This window comes from Triturus cristatus, chromosome 1_1, assembly GCF_964204655.1.
Source record: "Triturus cristatus chromosome 1_1, aTriCri1.1, whole genome shotgun sequence".
In the NCBI taxonomy this organism is placed as follows: Eukaryota; Metazoa; Chordata; class Amphibia; order Caudata; family Salamandridae; genus Triturus; species Triturus cristatus.
This window is the reverse complement of record NC_140579.1, coordinates 310,901,692-310,923,547: the sequence shown is the minus strand read 5'-3', so window position 1 is coordinate 310,923,547 and position 21,856 is coordinate 310,901,692. Positions and strand designations below refer to the sequence as shown.

Below are 21,856 nucleotides of genomic sequence, written 5' to 3'. Positions count from 1 at the left end.
GCTAAGTCTTGAAGGAGTGTTAAGCTTATTGTTTTACCATAGATAACCTCTTGAATGACCAAATGAAAGAGTAGTCCACACAGGTATAGATATATAAAATATATGTATTTATTCTAAACAGAATCCCACAAGTCTCTTTATGAGGCTAGAGGTAAAGTTACAATTCAAACAAGCATTTATAGATACAATAAATAGCACTGGAATCACAGGGCCCCAGGGGGGAACCAAACCATATATTAAAAAAGTGGTATAAGAACCACGACAATTCTACAGACAATGCCTAGGGCATTTAGGATCGCTGGCCCCTTGAGAATCCACCCCAGGTTATGAGGAAGGGGACCCACGGGAGGCGCGTGCAGTGGAATTAGTTGCTATCGGGATCTCTATTAAAGCCTATGGAGAATGTTGCGGTTTGATTTAAACAGATTAAAGACACTTCTAGCAGGAGTTCAAAGTTAAAAACTTAGAGTTAAGCTTTTGAGGAGCCCACTACCACGGGAGTACCGAGGTACCACTGTTACCTGCCCCAGGGAAGCCGGGTGCATAGGTCGTTTTCGATGTCGGGTCGCGGGCTGATTTTCAATGGGAAAATGTATAAAACTGCTGCTAGCCAAAAGCGTTGATGATGCCGTGAAGATTGAAGTTGTAGATCTTGTAGAGAAGAACCTGAAAGCAGAGGGGACAGAGTCAGGGTCACGGCACAGTGACCAGGGAGCTCAAGGAAAAGAGCCCTTCAATGTCGGGTGTTCTGCTTAGCCTGATTGTTTGCTTGCCCCTGCTGAACCTTACCCTGGGTCCATTAGCGCGGTGCTGTGGTCGCTGTCCTCGGCGCTTCCTCCCTCCCGCCGCCGCGTTTTCCATCGCGTGGCCGCTGTGAGGAGCGAGGAGGAGGAGGAAACTACAGTTCCCAGGCTCCCCGGCCCCCAACATCCCGGAAGCAACGTTCACATCGCCCGCGCCAGGAGGCGCTTTAAATTTGGACTCACTCCCGGTGGAGCGGGTGTTCTGCTTGGCCTGATTGTTTGCTTGCCCCTGCTGAACCTTACCCTGGGTCCATTAGCGCGGTGCTGTGGTCGCTGTCCTCGGTGCTTCCTCCCTCCTGCCGCCGCGTTTTCCATCGCGTGGCCGCTGTGAGGAGCGAGGAGGAGGAGGAAACTACAGTTCCCAGGCTCCCCGGCCCCCAACATCCCGGAAGCAACGTTCACATCGCCCGCGCCAGGAGGCGCTTTAAATTTGGACTCACTCCCCGCGTCGCGGTCTCGCGCGCGGTCTCCGCTGGGCTAAGCCCGGGCAAAGGGCGGGCCCTCTGTGGCCCTCAGGGGACAGAAGGTGACGGGACGGGCCACTCCCTTAACATCTCCACCATTCTGGGTAAACACATATATCGACAGTACCAGTGTCTCGGTTGGTTGTAATATTGCATGTGTGGTTTGTCATAGATTCCAATCGCAGTCCTATAAACATTTAGTGTTATAGTTGTCTCCTCGGACTCATTATACATGATGACTAAAGCAAGAAAGATCTCCGTCACCACAAGATCGTCGACTAGAAACAAAACTGTTCCATCTACACTATTACCATCACTGACAGCCATAGACCTGATGCTACAAAAGACCATAGGTGTAGTTGCAGATGCAATACAAAATACAGAGAGGCGTCTTTCACTGACCCCAAATATGTGTTTTCCCAATCTCTTAATGCACACCACTGCTAATAATAACACTGTGGAGTCCTCTATTAATATGGAGGAATCACTTTTGCTGCAATCCTTTTCAGGGTTACCTAGTGGCAAAAGTAGTAGGAAAAATGCATCACTAGGCTCACCCATTTTATTAAATAGTATAGAAAGAAGCCCTTTGTTTGTCTCTAACTCCGGGGATAATTTGTGTCTGCTTCAACCAGGAACTATGTCATCACATTCCCCAGGGGAAGTATTTGCTGAAAGTTCACCCCTTGCAAATAAAATAGTAGCTGATAAACCGCTCTCCCCAAAAAAGATGAAACGGCGTTTTGGGAAAAAAACCAAATCTATTGGAAGGAAAACATACAGACCCCTGGGTAATCATAAGCCCTCAGCAAAGGATGTTTGGTTAAATTTTAGATTGGCTAAACCACTCATCAGAACACCTAATATGATTACCACTTCTACAAATCAGGGCGTATTTTTACCCAAAGAAACACAGCCAGAGAACACCAAAACTTACATAGACCAGACATGTCAGACTGAAAGTGCAAGTACCTTAGATAAATTATATTTGACAGAAATGGCACAGCTAGTCAGATCACTTTTACAGCCCATTAGTGAAAAAATCATTGGTTTAGAGCAAACTTTAGTGAAGTTTGAGAAGTCTCAAAAAAAGGATACTATGAGCATGTTAAAAATTCTTACTGCACCTACACAGAAGGACAGTTTTTTACTGGCTAATGGCAAACGAAATCAAATTAACACTAAAAAAACACGATCCAAGAATAACGCAGAAATTGATTGTTCTAATTTGGCATCTACTTCTCCCTTGGGCGTCATAGATCACAACGATCTAAACACGCCCATATGTGCAAATAATGAACCAATAGTAGCGTTGACCCTGCCCACTACCCCAGATAGTCCCACAACTGGTAGCGATGAGAGTGAATGGGCTGTAGAAGGTTTACTCCCTGCCTCACTTGATGACCAGGCTGAGCCTGAAAGGCCTATATTAATAGAAAATACAGCCATTGCCACACGTCTAGTGCAAACACCCAAGTTGACACAATTTAAAAAACCCATTCACATTAATCTCCCTCCTGAATCCCACCTATACACCATAGTAATGATAGGTGTACCGCAATTAGAAGTGGGCAAGATAGAGAGTTATGGGCATCTGAAAAATAAAGTGAGCCACTGGTTAACCGCCCATAGACCGATCCCTCCCCACATTAGTGGTAAAATAACAAATGTCAGGAGGGTTGATTGGGTGGGTCATAGATTCAAATCCACCGAGGGTGACTGTATTGTTGTCAACTTCAAGGATAATCGTGTAGCAAGGCACATAACTAGATGGAAGGATGGCCTGATTAATAGCTTGATCCGTACCATGGATCTAAGTTATTTCTATCCCTCAAGTGCTCACAGTTTAAACAAAGTGTATCTATACCCCACTTTAGAGCAGGAGAAAACTTATGATCATAATGGAGTAACATCAAGGAACTACGGTCATTATACTGTAGGAGATCAAAGACAGTATAGGAGAGATACATCCTGGGAGGCCAGACAGGTCAACCACCCAGTAACCTATCATGATAGATGGGAGGCCCCACATGGGTTGTATCATTATCGTGATCACCCCCAACCAAAATACCATAACACCTACTACAATGTACCTACTTCAAATAGGTTTGATGTTTTTCATGAGCAGGATGGTTTGGAGGGGGTTGACTGACTACATGCTGCTCCAGCCCTACCAACATATACTGGTTACATACAAAATAACTTTGGGCATGGGGAAATTAGGTCTACACAAGCAGCAATTGTTCCCCTTTTAACTGATGAATTAGTTATTAACAACCAGATAGAACCAGATGCAGACTCTCTAACGGATAGTTCTGTATCATACGAGCACATTAGTATATTGCATGATCTGCCCGAGGCCCTTATTCTTCCACCAGTCCATATAGAACCAAGTTCCTCTACAATAGTAAACATGGCAGACACACACGTAGAACAGAATTGGCTTCCAAAACCTATAACTACAGAAGCCGTCACTGGAATAGACCACGGTGATGTTTGTAATGCGAGTTTAGTGTCCTGGAATGTAGCAGGTTTGGTTGATAAAATATGTGATTCTGCCTGGTTGGCATTTGTCAAGAAATATGCAGTTATATGCCTCCAAGAGACATGGATGGAAGATAATAATGTTTTCATTGAGGGCTACCAAAGCTTTTTTAGTCCAGCAGCCCCCTCAACTAGTGGAAGAGCTAAGGGGGGCCTTGCTATTTTTATTAACCTGGCACTTTCCTGCCAAATAAGTAACCGGTATCATGTAAATCAGAATATCCAAGTGCTCGAATTGAAGAGAGGGAAACATGCCCTGACACTAATAAATTTTTATAATGCTATAAACAGTCAAGGGGAATGTATTATACTGCCTCTGAAAGAGATGTTGAGAGAAGGAGCAGGTACACTGTCACGTAACTTATTGATTGCAGGTGATTTTAATGTACACCCATGTGGAAATCCACGAGTTACCTCTATGGGATCCCTGGGGTGTAATAGTATGAATGGTTTCCATTTTGACCACTCTAGGCGTGGACTTTGTCTTAACGATCTGCTGAATGAAAATAATTTATCTGTAGCCATGTCCATGGTGCCTGAGTCCAAGGTCTTTGATGTTCCAACATTTAAAGGATCAGGTCAGGGATCTTTTATAGACCATTTATTGTTATCTGCCGACCTTGCCAATCAGGCTTCTGGATTCACCATTCAAATGAATATCTACAGTGATCATAATCCCCTAACCATTAGATTGGGTGGAGGGGTTTTTGAACAGCGAATGAATTGTGAAGACCGAGGAATTTTAAAATGTATAAATGGTAAACGCCGACTGAAATGGCATTTGGTAAATCATGAAAACCTATACACTGAAATTAATAAGTCATGTGGTGAGGAACTTGCGGTTTGTGTGTTACCATTTACGTCACCTGAGCAAATTTTAGCTATTTTTGAGGTTGTGGTGTCTTCAGTAGGATCCATGCTACTAGTTCCAGTGAAGGGACATGCTAGAAATAATCCTAAATGGTTTGACCATACATGTTCTAAAGCAAGTAGAGATCTGAAAAAGGCGTTAAAAATTAAACCTAGAGATCCAGGTCAAATTAAAAACCTGCGATTGATTTATAAGAAATCACTTGTTAAGAGGAAAAATGAAATTAAGGCTTGTACCTGGGAGTCTCTGCTTGACCCATCAGTCCTGGGCAATAGCAGTAAATTCTGGGAAATTGTTAATAAACCCCTGTTTGATATTCCCAGTGATACTGCACTTGGTACAAATATCCCTGAGGAGGATTGGGTCACTCATTTCAGCGTAATTTTTAAAAGCAATGAACAACAGGCAGAAAATGATTTTTTAACTTCTAAGGAGAATTCTTTGTGTTTTTCAGTAAATGAAGTAGAAAAGGGCATTCAAGGGTTAACCGGAAATAAGGCTCCAGGTCCGGATGGCTTGCCCCCGGATCTTTTTAAATCTTGTACCTCATTATGGGACCCTGTGCTCACGGCTGTAATAAATGCAGCTGTGGCCCATGGATGTCCAAAGTCGTGGGGGCTCTCTACTATTGTGCCCGTGTTTAAAAAGGGCGATCGTAGCAGCCCGTTATGTTACAGGCCAATATCTTTAATTAATTCTGTAGCCAAAGTGGTAGGGGGCGTAATTCTGAATAGGTTAACAGCATGGGCAAATGAGAATAAAGTTATATCCCCAATACAATACGGCTTCAGACCTGGTCACTCGACAGTAACTCAGTGTCTGAACTTGTATTTGATTATAGGTAAATACACCCTGGCCCGACAGGGAACCATCCATATGGCTTTTATGGACTTATCGTCCGCATTCGATTGTGTGGACAGAGGCAAACTATGGGACATTTTGTTAAAGATGGGCGTTGAGCAGAATTTAATTAATTTACTGGCTGACTTGCACTCCGACACAAGAGCAAATGTCCGATATACCAAAGACCTAAAAGTGACGGGGGATATCAGAATTAATCGGGGTGTTCGACAGGGATGTATCCTGGCTCCTTTCCTCTTCAACCTGTATATTAACGAGTTGGAGGAATACTTGTTAAGAACTGGAGCGGATTACCCCTTTGTAGGCCGAAAAGGCATTCCAGTTCTGCTATACGCGGACGATGCTGTCCTTATTTCAAGGACAGCAATCGGCCTTCAGACACTTTTAAATTCTTTCTTTGATTTTATGGAGTCTCGAGGCCTAAGTATTAACAATTCTAAGTCCTATGCTATGAAGATAGGCCTAGGGTCGCGAAAACCTAATTTCTTCAACATAAATGGGGAAAAAATTCCAACTACCAAAACCTTTTCATACCTCGGGGTTCTTCTTGATCACCAATTATCTTGGGGCCCTGCCGTTCTTAAGAAGAAGGGCGAGGTAACCCGCGTTAACGCAGCCATACTTGGCTTCGCGAGAAAAATGGGCAATAGTCCGGTGGCTGCCTTACTTAAACTATACCAGGCTAAAAGTGTTGCCGTTGCTTGCTATGGAAGCGAGCTCTGGGGCTACAGCCAGACGCGAGACCTGGAGGTTACAGAAAATAATTTTCTGAAGAAGATACTGAGGCTCCCAAGGGGAACCGGAAACTTCTCGGTACACGAGGAGTTAGGTGTGCCCCACCTTAGCGATAGAATAGCAGTAAACCCCTTATTATGCTGGTTGAACTGCTGGTTAAATAATGATATACCTCTCACCCTTGATATATTAAAAGAAGCTTTAACATGGGAGGGTAGGCTCAAGGATCCGTGGTTGAAGTACATTAAAGACTGTTTTACTGAAATAGGTCGGCCTGACCTGTTTCTAACCCCAAATTCCATTACTAAAATAGATGCCCTTTTTGTGAAAAATATATTTATGATAACCAGGAATTTTGCCCGGGAAGAGGTTGAGTTCCAGAAAGACAGTGTTAGGAAACATGTCTTACTTAAAACCTGTCTACAAATGGAACCATATTTATCATGGCCTATGTCTAGCTACGAACGTTACCTATTAACAAGGTTCCGTTTTGACTTGTTTCATTACTTACTAGCGGTTCCGAGTGGGGCCCATCGAGGCCAAGTGTTGCCAGCTTGCGGCTGCGACGGGAAGTCTCCGCAAGATCTGGCACACTTTTTATTTATTTGTCCTTATTATATAGTACCTCGGAGGCTATTTTTAAAACCATGCCTGAAAGAACTGAAACTCACACAGATCAAACCAGCACTTTATTACCTTCAACTCCTGAAATGTGACTGCACCTTATTTGTATGCAGCTTTTTGAAATTAGCAATTACCTTCAGGAAAAGTATGGAGGGTTAATTATGCTGTTATTGTTGTTATGTATTTTTAATTTTCTTTTTAACCTTGTCATAACTATTTATATTCTTAAACATGCTTTGTTCTGCCTGTTACTTTTGTCTTATATTGATTATGTAAATTTCTGCTGTATAAATGAAATGGATGGTCTGATTTTAATTGTATGTTTATGAATTGTGCTTTTATGATTGTAAGGTTTACAATCGAATAAAGTTATTTGAACTTGAACTTGAACACTGGAATCACAGGGCCCTAGGGGGGGACCAAACCATATATTAAAAAAGTGGTATAAGAACCACGACACTTCTACAGACAATGCCTAGGGCATTTAGGATCGCTGGCCACTTGAGAATCCACCCCAGGTTATGAGGAAGGGGACCCACGGGAGGCGCGTGCAGTGGAAATAGTTGCTATCGGGATCTCTATTAAAGCCTATGGAGACTGTCGCGGTTTGATTTAAACAGATTAAAGACACTTCTAGCAGGAGTTCAAAGATAAAAACTTAAAGTTAAGCTTTTGAGGAGCCCACTACCACGGGAGTACCGAGGTACCACTGTTACCTGCCCCAGGGAAGCCGGTGCATAGGTCGTTTTCGATGTCGGGTCGCGGGCTGATTTTCAATGGGAAAATGTATAAAACTGCTGCTAGCCAAAAGCGTCGATGATGCCGTGAAGATTGAAGTTGTAGATCTTGTAGAGAAGAACCTGAAAGCAGAGGGGACAGAGTCAGGGTCACGGCACAGTGACCAGGGAGCTCAAGGAAAAGAGCCCTTCAATGTCGGGTGCTTCAAGTGGAAAAGGTGTAGCTTGGATCTGCAGCCACGGGCTCCGGGAGGCTTCAAGGAAGGCCAGCTTCTGGAGGGCGATTGTCCCACAAAGGATGAGGGTCGCTGCGGTGCTAGTGTCCGGATTGGATTCACTTAGCCTTGGCAACCGCAACCCACGCAAGATGAACAAATCAGCTACTGGTGCAGACCCACGAGGTCTGTGAGAGATCTCCTTCAAGGAGACTGTAGAGCAGGCCTGGAGCAATCAGAGGAACTCTTAAAAGTAAGGATTGTCCTCTGCCAGGGCCCACAAGTCGAGAGAAAAGGGACCGTGGAAGGCAGCAATTTGGAGTGCATAAAAGGGTGCCCACGGGCCACCGGGGTGAGCTAGGGTGCTGATCGTTGGCACAGTTGCTGCTGAGAGGTTGGCTCAATATTGGGCCAAAGCACATCTTCCCCACTGGTCAGGGTCATGTGCTATGCAAGAGGTGGCTGGTGTCCTGGGGTATCGGGGATCTCGGCACCCACGTGGTCCACGGTGCTCAGACTTGCTGGGCACGTTCACTGGCCTCTGGGATGCTAGGAAACCCACCTCAAGGTTGAGAGGCGTTGTCGATGTCTGAAGGATCAGCGAAGTTCCAACCGGGTCACTTGCAGTGTTTCAGGTGCCTGCCAAGCAGGGGGGTAACTCCTTTACCCCAAGGGAGATTTCTTCAGTCAGCTGGGCAGCAGCTTGTCGAAGGTCAAGTCTGTGAAGTCCAATATTAATCTGATTCTCCGGGGACACGTTATTCACCTTTATCCACAAGATTACGGGAGTGTCCAGATCAGTGTCCACCAAAGGTAGTTGAGGCGGGAAAGGTTGGCTACACCCTCTCCCCTTTGTGTGTTTCCCACCTGGGCAAGGGGCAGGATGCCCCTGAATCGGTTCAAGGCGGTGTATGCAGAATGTAGGCGCTGTAGCAGCCTACGTGCAACTCTGAAAGGTATCCTATGGTGCACCCATCCAGTTCCAATCCACATAGCCTGTCTGGGAAGGTGCTGGCACCTCCCTGCAACAGGATCCCTATTGTCCAGCTGCCGAGGCTGGGGTTTTCCCCAGCAACAGGCAGCCAGAGTCGTGTGGGTGGCGAGTAGCATCCATTTTGTGATACGTGTGCACTTTTAAATTGGTGTCTAAATTCTGCCACTTTTCCCATATCGCCCCTCTAGCAGGGGGGAATCATGCCCTCATGCCCATGACTGGACTGGGGGTATGATTCCTACATGTTTGACACCAAACACGATATGGTTCTGTGTAGCCATTCTCAAGTTATCACGCTATCGCGATATACTTATAATGCGGTTAAGAGTATATGGTATGGCTACACTACAAACAACCCAGCAATGGTTTTACGAGGGTTGCAGAGGGGCCCTACTCAGGTAGGGGTCCCCCCTCACACATATCTCAGCACCCTGCCTTGTAGGATTAGCAAGGCCTGCTTGAGGGGTGACCAATGAGAATACATGTGTTGTACATAGGTGGGATACAGGGTACCTGTATCCCTGTAAGGGGGTGCAAGCACCACCTTACCCAGACTACAGTAGTGGTCTGGCGGTGTCATTTGATATGGCTGTCCCTGGGTGGCACAATAAGTGCTGCAGCCCTGGTAGGCCTCTGAGGGACCCATGCCCTGGGTACCTAGGGTACCATCTACAAGGGCTGACAGGGTATCCTCAGTATCCAATTGAGTTGTACCTAGGGTACTCACATCAGTTTAGAGAGGAAGCAGATAGGCTGGGGTCCTGGATAGCAGGGCCACAGTCTGGCTAGAGTCATAAAACAGTCAAAACATCAGCAAAAAGTTGGGGGCAACTATGTAGTCGATGCCACTCTCCTACAGTGTCCTTCGTGACATCGACGCGCTTCCTCCGTAAGCTCCCATCTTTGGTCGCCATCTTCGGATTCTTTTTTCTTTCTTGTGTTACTTTTTATCTCCTCTAACCTTGTAAAGTCTTTTTTCACCTTCTGCCCTCTTTATCCTCCTGTCTCATCTTTCTGGCGGAGGAGGGTGGGTTCGCTACTGAATCCAGAAAGTCTTCAAGCTGCAAAACTACACCGACAGGTAAGAAACTATACGTTTTGCAGCGTGAATCTTTCTGGATTCACTATTCTGTGCATAGACTTTGTAGCGGTTTGTCCTTATAGTGGTGGTTGGGTGGAAGATGTGCGAGAGCTTTTTGAGGGGGAAATTGAACCTGAATGCTGGTACCCGGGCTCTGAGGCTGTTGCTGGGTGTCCATTCCTCGCCGCCGCTGTCAGGAGCCGCATCTGGACTGCTAGCAGGGGTGTTCCTGTTTTGAATCCACCGTTTTGAATCCACCGTCAGGAGCTTGCTGCAGTGCCCCTGTTCCTCCCCGCCGCCGCAGGTAGAACATCAAGCGGCCGCTGAGCGGGAGGAACGGGATCAGGACTGCATTGCCCACAATTCCCTGCTGGGTCCCGCCCACACACACAGCCACTCCCGCGCCCGGAGGCGCTAAAACCAGCTGGGCTTCCTCCGCATTGCAGGACGCGCGCGGGAGCGCCCGGGGCTAAGCCCGGGCAAAGGGCAGGCCGTCTAAGGCTGTCAAAGGACGACGAGGGACGGGACGGGCCACTCCCCTGACATCTACTATATGGTAAGACTGTCCTCCGGATATGTTGCGACCATTGTTTGGACCATTCAAAGATTTTACAGGAATTACCTTTCTCTGTAACTATACTTCTTCGTGCCTGGAAACCCTCACTACAATCCCTGTTGACTAGTACTCTACCATGTCTACACAAATGGGAAAATCCCGCACCATAACTGTCAATACATCACATGGAACTGCAACTGGGACAATTGATCAATTTTTTAAGAGGGTAACAAATGTACTTGAAAAAGAAATAGCTGATACAGAGAAGCGTCTTTCATTAGATTTACTAACTGGGAAACGCTCTTCTCTGGGGTTATTAGCCCAAGTTGCTTCCCCAGGGAGGACACACTTGGACATAGCACAGGGTTCCACTCCCCTAACAGCGGTAAGGGTGGAGGACGATGATGATATACCTTCCACCGCTAACGCTAACGCTGTGCTTCTTACAAATTCCTCCTCACCTTGTTCAAATACATCTGGATTATCAAATTCCCCCAAATTATTCTCAGTTTCTCCATCGACCATAGACCAGCATCGTAGCGAAACAAAAAAAAGGAAAAGAAGGGGATCTCCATCTGTGACAACCCAAACAAAAATACAAAAAATTAGTCCCTCTGCTCCCCACTCTACAAGATCTTTTGAGTCGGTAGGACCCTCTCTCTTCTTGGAGATAAACAATCCGTCCGCTATTCCTAATTTTTCAGGATCCTTAAATACTTTACATTTAGAAACAGATTTCATTAATAAATTAGAGGTTTTGATGAAATCCCTCCTACTCCCCTTGTTAGAGAGAACACGAATGATAAGTGCACATCTAGATAGCTTGAGTAGTCAATTAGAAGGGAATACTGCCGCCTTGATAGAATTGCAAAGCGCTCATGCCAAAAACATTGGTAGTAACCATATAATGCCTCCTATTTTGTCAATATCACAACCCTCGACAAGCGCCGTGCCTGTAACAGCAGTTAGCATACAGGGGAAAAAAGCTCTGTTCAAAACAAATAAACCAACAATTAGTAAGGAGAAATTCTCCTCTCTAGCCAACAGTCAGGAAAACAGGGAGACCGTCCAGTCTAGCAATAAAAGGGAAGGGGATAAGAAAGGACCCACTAAAAATCTTCCAGCAGATAAAATCTCCCAACCAGTAAACGAAGTAGTTGGGAACGAAAAGGGAAAGTTACCACCCACACAGTTACCTAGAGAAACAAAAAGAATAGTAGACTTACCACCACAATCGGCCCCTTATACGATTATTATGGCTGGGGTACCAGAGCTTGCAAAGGGTGTCAGAGAGGATCATCATGCCTTAAAAAATAAAACTATCCATTGGCTGCAGCAGAATAGACCATTACCTGCCCATGTCAGTGGAGAAATTTTGACCGTGAGACGAGCAATCTGGGTGGGATCAAGACCCAAAGATAGAACTGGGGATGTGATAATTATAAACTTTAAAGATCATAGAGCAGAAAGGTGCATCAGAGACTGGTACGAAACAAGAGGGGGGGACATTATCTCCACCCATTACGTCAGTTATTTCTATCCAAGAGACCCAACCTCATATTCAAAATCTATCCCAGTAAAAAATCCTTATCTGGATTGGAATGAAGTGTGTCCCCGATTTCTGCGCCAAAATGTGGATAATTATCGCCCTTATCCTCAGTCATATAGGGGGTTCCACAGTAACAATAATAATTTTCCCCCACATTATGGGTGTAACGTGCCCACCGTCTGTGCCCGTCAGCGCTAAGGCAGGGCTAGGGCAGGGCTCTCTGGCTGTCCCAGGATGATATCTGCCGAAGGCCTGCGCCTACTGCGCGGCGTGGTGAGTGGCTGCCATGGTTCTTTGGATTCTTTAAGCGGACCTCTTCAGTGTCCCACCTGTTCTTTCAAACTTCCGACACCATTGCCAATTGTGAGTCGCCAACCCAAAGTTCCTATGGTTTTAGTGCCAGACTCTGTTTCAGGCTCAGTTTCCCGCCAGGCCCTCAAAATTTTCCACCTAAATGTGAGATCACTAGTTTCTCACTCTCAAGAAGTTTTTTCTATGTTTACTGATGAGAACCCGGATATCTTTTTCTTTACTGAAACTTGGCTGCAGGACCAATCCACGGCTGTTATAAACTTAGCCCTCCCAGTGGGATATATTATGCACTCGCTTCACCGTAATGCCAGAGGCGGAGGCATCGCGGTAGCAGTTAAAACATGTTATCAGTGTGCCTGGACCCCGACAACCATAGCTGGTTGTGAGAGCGCATATTTTAATATTACTGTAAATCCCCACTTTACTTTGTCGGGACTATTAATCTATAGGCCTCCAGGTCCCGAGTGTGCTTTTCGTCTTAGTCTTTTGGAGGTGGTCTCTTCCCTAGCTATGAAAACAGCCAACTTTACGATCATTGGAGATCTTAACATGCATATGGATGCCCCATTATCCACCTCGGTCCATAGCTTCTTAGCCGATCTTGAAGCTTTTCGATTACTCCAAATGGTAGAATCACCGACTCACATTGGTGGACATTTGCTTGACCCCTTTTTGACTAATATTTCTTCCAATATATTAGTACTCCGGCCTAAGCCCATGGCCTGGACCGATCATTATTTGATCGAGGCGCATATTGTCACTAATATTCCTTCTCCTAGGAACAACACTCCTGACACTTTTAAACGTCCCTGGAGAAATCTGAATCTAGACCACTTTCATCATCTTTTGATGAAGCACCATCCTCAACCTCCTAAGGAAGTCTCTCGTGGCTATGACAGCTTTTGTAAGTGGTTAGACCACTCATTAGACATCCTTATACCTATGAGGTGGAGTAAGACTAGATCAAGTCCTTCCAGCCCTTGGTACAACGATTCCCTTAAGGTGTTGAAGTCTTCTTGTAAAAAAGCGGAACGCGCATGGCGCAGAACCTATGATGCTGACCTTAAATCAGCCTATAGGACCTGCACCAGAATGTACCACCGGGCCATATGCACAGCCAGGGCGGCCTTTTACTCACTGGAGATAAAGAATAGTTTGAACCCGACTAAGGTTATCTTCAGGGTGTGTAAGGACCTCACTAGCAGAAAGACAGCTACTACCTCTATAGCTTCCACGGCTCATTGTGAGGATTTGGCTTCGTTCTTTGTCAAAAATGTGGCCGCAATCTATAGGTCGTTCTCTCAGTTCTCTACTAGTGAGAACATCAGAGCACCATTGACCTCCGAACGGCTACAGGTCATCCCTAGCCCCACGCAAGAGGAGTTTAAAGCTCTGATGATTAAAGTTAAATCCGGGTCACCGAATGATCCTATGAGACCAATTCAATTTCGGGCACTTGCCGAATGCTGCTATCCGGTCATGCATAGCCTTATTGATCTCTCTTTTAGCACCGGCACTGTCCCCATTGCTTGGAAGCAGGCCACTGTTATACCTATCCTTAAAAAACCTTCCCTTGACCCCACAAAACCAGAGCACTACCGACCCATCTCCTTTCTCCCCTGGATGGCCAAATTAGCGGCAGCTCACGCTAACCATATTTTATCTTCTCACCTGCAGGACGCTAACATACTGGATAAATCCCAGAACGGATTCCGAGCGGGCCACAGTACCGAGACTGCTCTCTTGGTGGTGGTGGAGCATATAAGGAAATTGTTAGACCAGGGTCAGACGGCGGCACTGATCCTACTGGATCTTAGTGCCGCCTTTGACACGGTCTCCCATCATATCCTTTTACAGCGTCTTGGGGAGGCGGGAGTAGGAGAGATGGCTCTTGAATGGTTCCGCTCCTTTCTTACGGACCGAACCTTCAAGGTATCTTCACCGCCTTATGTCTCTGCTCCTCGCCCCATTCTTCAGGGTGTTCCGCAGGGATCAGCTCTTAACCCTACCCTTTTTAATTTGTATGTTCAGCCATTAGCGGAGGTAGCCCACAGCTTTGGTCTCACCATGGTGTCATACGCCGATGACACGCAGCTGGCGGTGGCACTTAATGGTGATTCCAATATGGATGCCTCTACTTTTCAGCTAGCCCTTAAGGCAGTGGCTGGCTGGATGGCGACAAACAGACTTCAACTTAACGCCACCAAAACCGAGGTTATCATCTTTGGCAGGGAAACTGGGCTGTGGGGAGCTCATTGGTGGCCCTCGGAGTTAGGGCCTGTTCCCATTCCTGTAGCCGAAGTTAGAAACCTTGGCGTGTGGCTCGATGACAAACTTTCTTTCATTCCCCACACCAAACGCGTAGCTGGTATCTGTTTTGGTGCCCTGCCTTGCCTCCGGCCCATTTTCAAATTTTTTGATGCGGATACCAGACAGATCATAGTTCAAGCTCTGGTTCTCACTAGGCTAGACTATGCCAGCTCTCTTCTTTTAGGCGTTAATCAGGCAGAACTAGCTCGCCTCCAGAGGGTTCAAAATGCAGCGGCCAGGATGCTGGTTGGCCTTCCTAAGTTTGTCTCGGTTCGTCGTACCATCCAAGATCTTCATTGGCTACCAGTAGGTCAGAGAATTAAGTTTAAAGCTCTCTGCTTAACATGTAAAATTCTCAAGCTGGCCTCCCCTCCTATTCTTACTCAGATCATTCAGCACTATGTTCCTTCTAGAACCCTTCGATCTGCAGGGTCTAATTTAGCCATCGTTCCGCGTTTTAAAAAAGGGAGATTAGGTGGACGTTCTTTTTCGGTGTTGGCAGCCACCCTTTGGAACTCCTTGCCTGCCTCCTTTCGCTCTATCCCAGATTTGCTCCCTTTTAGGAAAGCTATAAAAACATTTTTATTCTCTACAGCTTAGTCTTTGTCTTTTTGGCTTATCTCAGTGGTGTTATGTCTCTTTGTCTCCAAAAGCGCCGGGACGCCTCTTGGCTGCGGCATCCGTGCGCTATACAAAAACAAATAACATAACATAACATAACACCTATAATCGTTATTCAATGCTCTTTGGACTAGATGAAGTTGATTGACTTAGATGGCAGTGGAGAGTCCCGCAAAGGCTGCCTCCTTCAGAGCCTTGCATAGCGCAGGACTCTGTAACTGCGGAAGGGGATACCATTGGTAAAGCATTAGAAGACAGAGAGCAAGATGCATTGGGTGACCTACCATCTGCAAATGAGGAAGATATTCCCCTTTTGCAGGAAGTCATAGACGACTTAGTACATAGATCACCCAATGAAGATGACCTCCCCATGTTGGAAAACACACTAAACGGCATATCTAGTTTATTAAGAGAGGAAGGTCAATCGACCGTAAAGAGTTCCTCTCAAGAGGAAGTAGACTCGATTGAAAGAACTGATGTAACCCAGAAAAGTTTAAAAATACAATTTTTATACTGGAACATTGCAGGGCTCAAGAGAAAAATCATAGATGGGAGTATTTTAAACTATGTACAGGAATACCATGTGATATGTTTACAGGAGACATGGGCAACAACTGAGCTGCATTTAACAGGTTATAAAACCTTTTTTACTCCAGCAAAAGCCGTCCCGCATGGTAGACCCAAAGGTGGGTTGGTGATCTACATAGCTAACACTCTATTGGGCCTAGAGATTACACCCCTTGCACTAGAACCAAACTATCAGGTACTAAAACTGACATTTGAGGAGAAAAAGATCATTCTTGTCGTAAACTTATACGATAATTTGATAGAAATTGATAGATTGCATATATTAGGGGCTCTCCGTAAGAAACTTGTAACCTGGTCTAAACAGAAAAAAACTCAGGATCCCCCAAGCATCATATGGGGGGGTGATTTCAACCATCACCCCTGTACTAGAAGTAACACTAACCTCTGCGGGGTGGTGGATGAAACAGATGGTCAAACAACTCATTTCAGCCACTCAGAGGTGGGAAACTTCTTAAACGAAACCATGTCTGAATTAGGCCTCGTAATACTAAATACGCCAAAACCTTTTAATGGGCATCTGGAACCAACTAATCTGGGAAGGGGCTGTGAGTCGACAATCGACTACGTATTGGCCACAGCCACATTAGGAAACAAGGTTGGAAATTTTAGTACTCTCATAAATACCCTAAGTGACCATGTTGCCCTGGCGATAGTTTTATTCCTGGACCAAGGTCAGCTCCCGCCCTCGCTTATAAATTCCATCCTTGCCCAACACGAAATATACCTTAAAAAAATAAACGGCTATACCCTAGGGTGGGGTAAGATAGATCCCGTAGATTTAACAAAAAGGGTGGTGCGTACGACATACGAGGCAATAGTAAAATGCTTAGATACTACCACGGGGGAGCAGGAGGTTTGGGATAACTTCGGGGAAATCTTCGACAAGGTAAAGGAGTTGCTAACCAAAAAGTGCAAAGGAAATGAGGGGGGAAAAAGAGGGTGGTTTGACCACAATTGTTCTATGGCGCATAAAAAATTAAAGCGAGCCCTGTCAAAAGTCCCTAGAGACCAGGACGAGATTAGGAGGTTAAGAAGAACTTATACTTCAGTATGTAAGGGCAGGAAACAAGAATTGAAACAAGCATTATGGGATCAACTCCATGAGAGTTCCCTGACTAGAAACAGCGATGCCTTCTGGAAACTGGTCAAGGCTCCATTTCTGCTAGATAATAGCAATCAGCCATCGGTAGACGTGGCAATTGATGGCACGACGTGGGTAAACCATTTCTCAAAAATCTTTGCCAAACCTCCAGAAACTGACCCAATAGAAGATAATGTCAGGAGCACCCAGTCCAATTCCTTCCCAATTTCAATAGATGTCACACTAATTGAAATCATCAATGCAGTTAAATCAAGCAAAAGTGGGAAAGCCCCTGGCCCGGACGGTGTGCCAGTGGACTTTTTTAAATCTAATCTAGAACTGTGGGCCCCCTTCTAAAAAGGGTATTCGATGCAGTAATGATATGCGGTCTAATTAAATCCTGGACACAATCAACCATGGTCCCTATTTTCAAGAAGGGAGATAGGGAGGATGTTTCTTGCTATCGTCCAATCTCGCTCCTGGACTCTCTGGGGAAGGTACTGGGCAGAGTGGTCCTCCAGCGACTCCAGGAGTGGGTGGACGATGACAAGGTCCTCTCTGATATCCAGTTTGGCTTCAGGGAGGGCTTTGGGACAATTGAGCAGGCCCTAAATTTGTCCCTAATTATGGGGAAATATGTCTCTGCAAAGCGAGGCAGATTATATATGGTCTATGTTGACCTGTCCGCGGCTTTTGACTGCGTCTCTCACTCGAAACTATGGATAATTCTTAGCAAAATGGGTGTAGACCCGGTCCTAGTAACTCTTCTTCGTGAATTATATATGAATGCCTTTGCCAGGGTACGCTCTGGAGTCCGGGGAGATCTCTCAAATTAATTTGCAGTAGAGCGTGGTGTCAGGCAGGGTTGTGTCCTGGCCCCCTTTCTCTTTTCGTTATATACAAATGGTCTTGAGATGGAGATGTTACAGGGGGCCCAGGACCTCCATCGAGTTGGAGAACGCTTGATACCAGCGCTCTTATACGCGGATGATGCCGTGATACTTGCACGTACCCCACGAGAATTACAAAAGGCAACGGAACGGTACGCAAGCTTTATGGGCAAATTAGACCTTTGTATAAATATAAAAAAAACGTTTGTTATGGTGGTGGGGCAGGGCAGGGCAGAAAAAGGGGGAAGAGTATCTATCTAGACAAGGAAAGGCTAGAATCAACGGACCAATACCCATATCTTGGTGTAATGATGGACGCGAAGCTAAATTGGAAGCCAGCCATTGAGGCCCGCAAACATCACCTTTTGAGGGCAAATGCCGCCCTAATAAAATTTTCACAAAAATTGGGTAAGAGGCCACCTGTAGAGCTTCTTCGTATCTACAAAGCGAAATGCCTTTCGACAGCACTCTACGGAGCAGGCCTTTGGGGACACAAAAATACTAATTCCCTCCAGGTGGCAGAAAATAACTTCTTGAGATTTCTTCTGGCGGTTCCAAAACGAGTCTCCACCTTTGCATGCCATACTGAATTGGGGACTCCCCATATTGAGGACCTCGCAAAAATTGAACCACTCCTACTGTGGCGCCGCGTTTGGACTTCGACCAAAAATACCTTCACAAAGAAGTTACTGGTAGATTGTATGTCATTGGACCACGTGGGGAAGATCGAGTGGCTGATGTACATAAAACATTTTTTATCTGACCTAGGACTGGGTAAATATTATTTGACACCAAGAAGGAACTAAAAATAAGGGCACTGTCCCATGTCGAAGAATCACGTATGTGCGTAGAGGTACGGAAACCATCGGTTCGCCACTCCATGGTAGTGATGACAACTCTGGATATCGAACCATATTTGACGTATGTCCAGTCGCAGTTTGAGCGGTTCTTATTGACCAGATTTAGGTTAAACATCTTCCACAGGATAGTAGCCTTCCCTTCTAAAAACACTTGGGAGGAACATTTGCCGGTGTGCCCATGTGAAGAAATAGCAGAGCAATCTACAATGCACACTATTTTGTTCTGCAAATATTATACTTCACACCGCAAACTCTGGTTAGTCCCTGTGTTGAGACGGTTAGGTTTTAGAAGGTGCCGGCCAGCTATGTTACGGTTGCAATTCCTGGACTCTGAATTTGTCTGCAAAAGTGTTAGTACTTTTCTTAAATGCATTTTTTATCATAGGAAAAATCTTTGAGGATGTATAGCCGGTTATTTGAGGTTAAATGGTATAATATTCTTTTAAATTTTGTATTAATAATAATTCTTGTTTTGAATACTTTAATCAAATCTATTTTATGGATTATTTTTATCAATTGTATGTTATCGATGAAATTCTTTTATGGTTTTTTTTTTTCTTGATAACCGAATAAAGAAGATTATTATTATTACTGAAAATGTGTTGCAAGAACTTCTGTCCCACTTGCGCTTCTTTGTTCATTTGGATATCCACACAGTAGTGCTTAGTGTACGTGTGCACTGAAGACCAGCTTGGCAAATGTCTTGAATTGGAGTGTTGGCTAGAAACGCAATTGTTGCTCCTTTCTTCCTTGTTGAGTGAGCATGAGCTGGTCCTTGTAATGGTTGAGCTGCCTGTTTGTGGCAGAGCAGTATGGTTTGTGCAATCCATCGTGCAATAGTATTTTTGGTAACTGGTCGTCCCAAAAAACTGCTGGCAAAGGATACAAAGAATTGCTTTGTTTTCCTGCACTCTTTTGTCCTTTCCATATAGTGCATCACTGCCCTCCTGACGTCCAGTGTGTGTAAGGCCCTCTCTGTGCTTGTGGAAAGTTTTTGGAAAAAACTCGGTATTTGAATTGTCTGATTGATGTGGAACTTAGACACCACTTTTGGCATGAAATGCGGGTCCTTTCTCATGACAATCCTATCACTGTGTATTTGCAGGTAGGGTTCTTGGAGTATTAGCGCTTGTAATTCACTTACTCTTCGCAGTGATGTGATAGCTACTAGGAAGGCTGTCTTTAGTGTGAGCATATGCAGTGTAGCTTTGTGAATAGGCTCAAATGGTGCCTTCATCAGTTGTTTTAGCACTACATTGAGGTTCCATGCTGGTGCTGGCATTCTGCTTGGAGGTGCGATCCTTTTTGCTCCTTCTAGGAATCTTTTTACCACCTGTGAGGAGAAGAAACTTTTCCCTGTTTCTCCTCTTGTGTAAGCCACAAATGCCGCTAAGTGGACCTTTAGGGCCTCATGTAGGTAGCCCAATACCGGTCGGTAACGGCCGATTTTCGGTAAATATACCGTTACCGACCGGTATTTAGGCTTTTGATATGTAGGGGGATCATTTCTGTATTCGGTAATTTACCGAATCGGTAAAATTACCGAATCGGTAATTTTACCGATTCGGTAAATACCGAATACAGAAATGAGATGTAGGGGGAGTGTGTGGTGGGTGTGGGGATTCGTTATTTACCACCAACTGAAAGTTGGTGGTAAATGACGAATGTCTCAGTTAAGGCATTATTTGGCCCTTAGATGTGTGCAATGTGGCAGACACACATGCCCTCAGGGCATGTATGTGTGCCACATGTGCACACATACAGGAATCAGGGGTGCAACAGGGTGTCAATGTGACACCCTGCCACCCTTCATTGAGCTCCCCCCATTACCGATTCGGTATTTACCGATTCGGTAATGGTAACTGGCTTCCCATTGATTCCTATGGGCCTCCTGGCCCATAGGAATCAATGAGATACAGGTTACCATTACCGAATCGGTAAATACCGATTCTAAAATACCGAATCGGTATTTTTTTACCTACATTACATTTACGATTCATAAATACCGAATCGGTAAAATTCGGTATTAAAGAATCGGTAAAAGTAATTTACCTACATAAGGCCCTTAGTGATGTGTAGCTTAGTTTATTCTGCAGTAGATGCGTTAAGTATATTAGTACTGTTGATTCTTTAGTAATCCTTGCTTGCAGTTTCTCCCTAATGCACCATTCGGTGAATCTTTTCCACTTTGCTATGTAGCACGCTCTTGTGGTAGGTCTCCTTGCCTTTCTGAGTACCGCCATCGTGCTTGCCGGTAGTTTGAGGTGTACGAACTCTACGTCCTCAGGAGCCATGCAGCTAGGCTGAGGCTTTCTGGCTCTGGGTGTAATGCTCTTCCGTTTTGCATCATTAGCAGGTCCTTCCTGGCGGGGAACCTGTGTGCGTGCGTTTGTGACATCTTCATGATTTGTGAGAACCATGTTTGTCTGGCCCACTGGGGTGCCATCAGGATGAGCGTCATGTTGCGGAACCTGCACTTGTTCAGTACCCTGTGTAGTAGCGGTATCGGTGGAAAAGCGTAGGCAAATGTCCCTGACCAGCTTATCCATAGCGCATTCCCCATTGACTGTTTGCACGGTACCCTGGATGCGAAGTTTTGGCATTTTGCATTTTGGTGTGCTGCAAATAGGTCTATTTGCGGAGTTCCCCATTTGTGGGATACCTTCTGGATTTCTTGTTGGTTGATCTCCCATTTGTGGGATGCTGACGTCTGTCTGCTGAGACAGTCTACTTCTACATTGTCCTTCTCTGGTAGATGTATTGCTAACAGGTCTATTTTCCTGGGGATTGCCCATTTCCATATTTCCTGTGCTAGCAGGGAAAGTGTCGCAGATTGTGTCCCTCCTTGCTTGTTGATGTAGAACATGGTAGTTGTATGTATCTGTACTCTGTGTCCGTACAGCAGTTTCTGAACGGCTTTTAAGGCTAGGAACACTGTCTTGAGTTCTAGGTAGTTGATGTGCTTTATTGCACCCTGATGTCCCCATAACCCCCTTAATTTGAGGTTGTTTGTGTGCGCTCCCCACCCCTTCTGGGAGGCGTCTGTTGTAATGGTTACTGTTAGAGTTGTTTGTGTGAATGATCTCCCCTGTGCTAAGTTCTTCTTGTTCCACCACGCTATTTCCTGCTGTACTGCCTGCGTGACAACCACTAGATCCTC

The 21,856-nt window shown here is 45.3% G+C and overlaps 1 pseudogene across 1 annotated transcript in view; it reads right to left on the bottom strand.

Moving 5' to 3' along the window:
- The window catches only part of LOC146870162 (putative ATP-dependent RNA helicase DDX20), a 552,287-nt pseudogene that overhangs the window by 378,072 nt on the left and 152,359 nt on the right, over window positions 1–21,856 (bottom strand). The gene's annotated exons all lie outside the window — the stretch shown is intronic.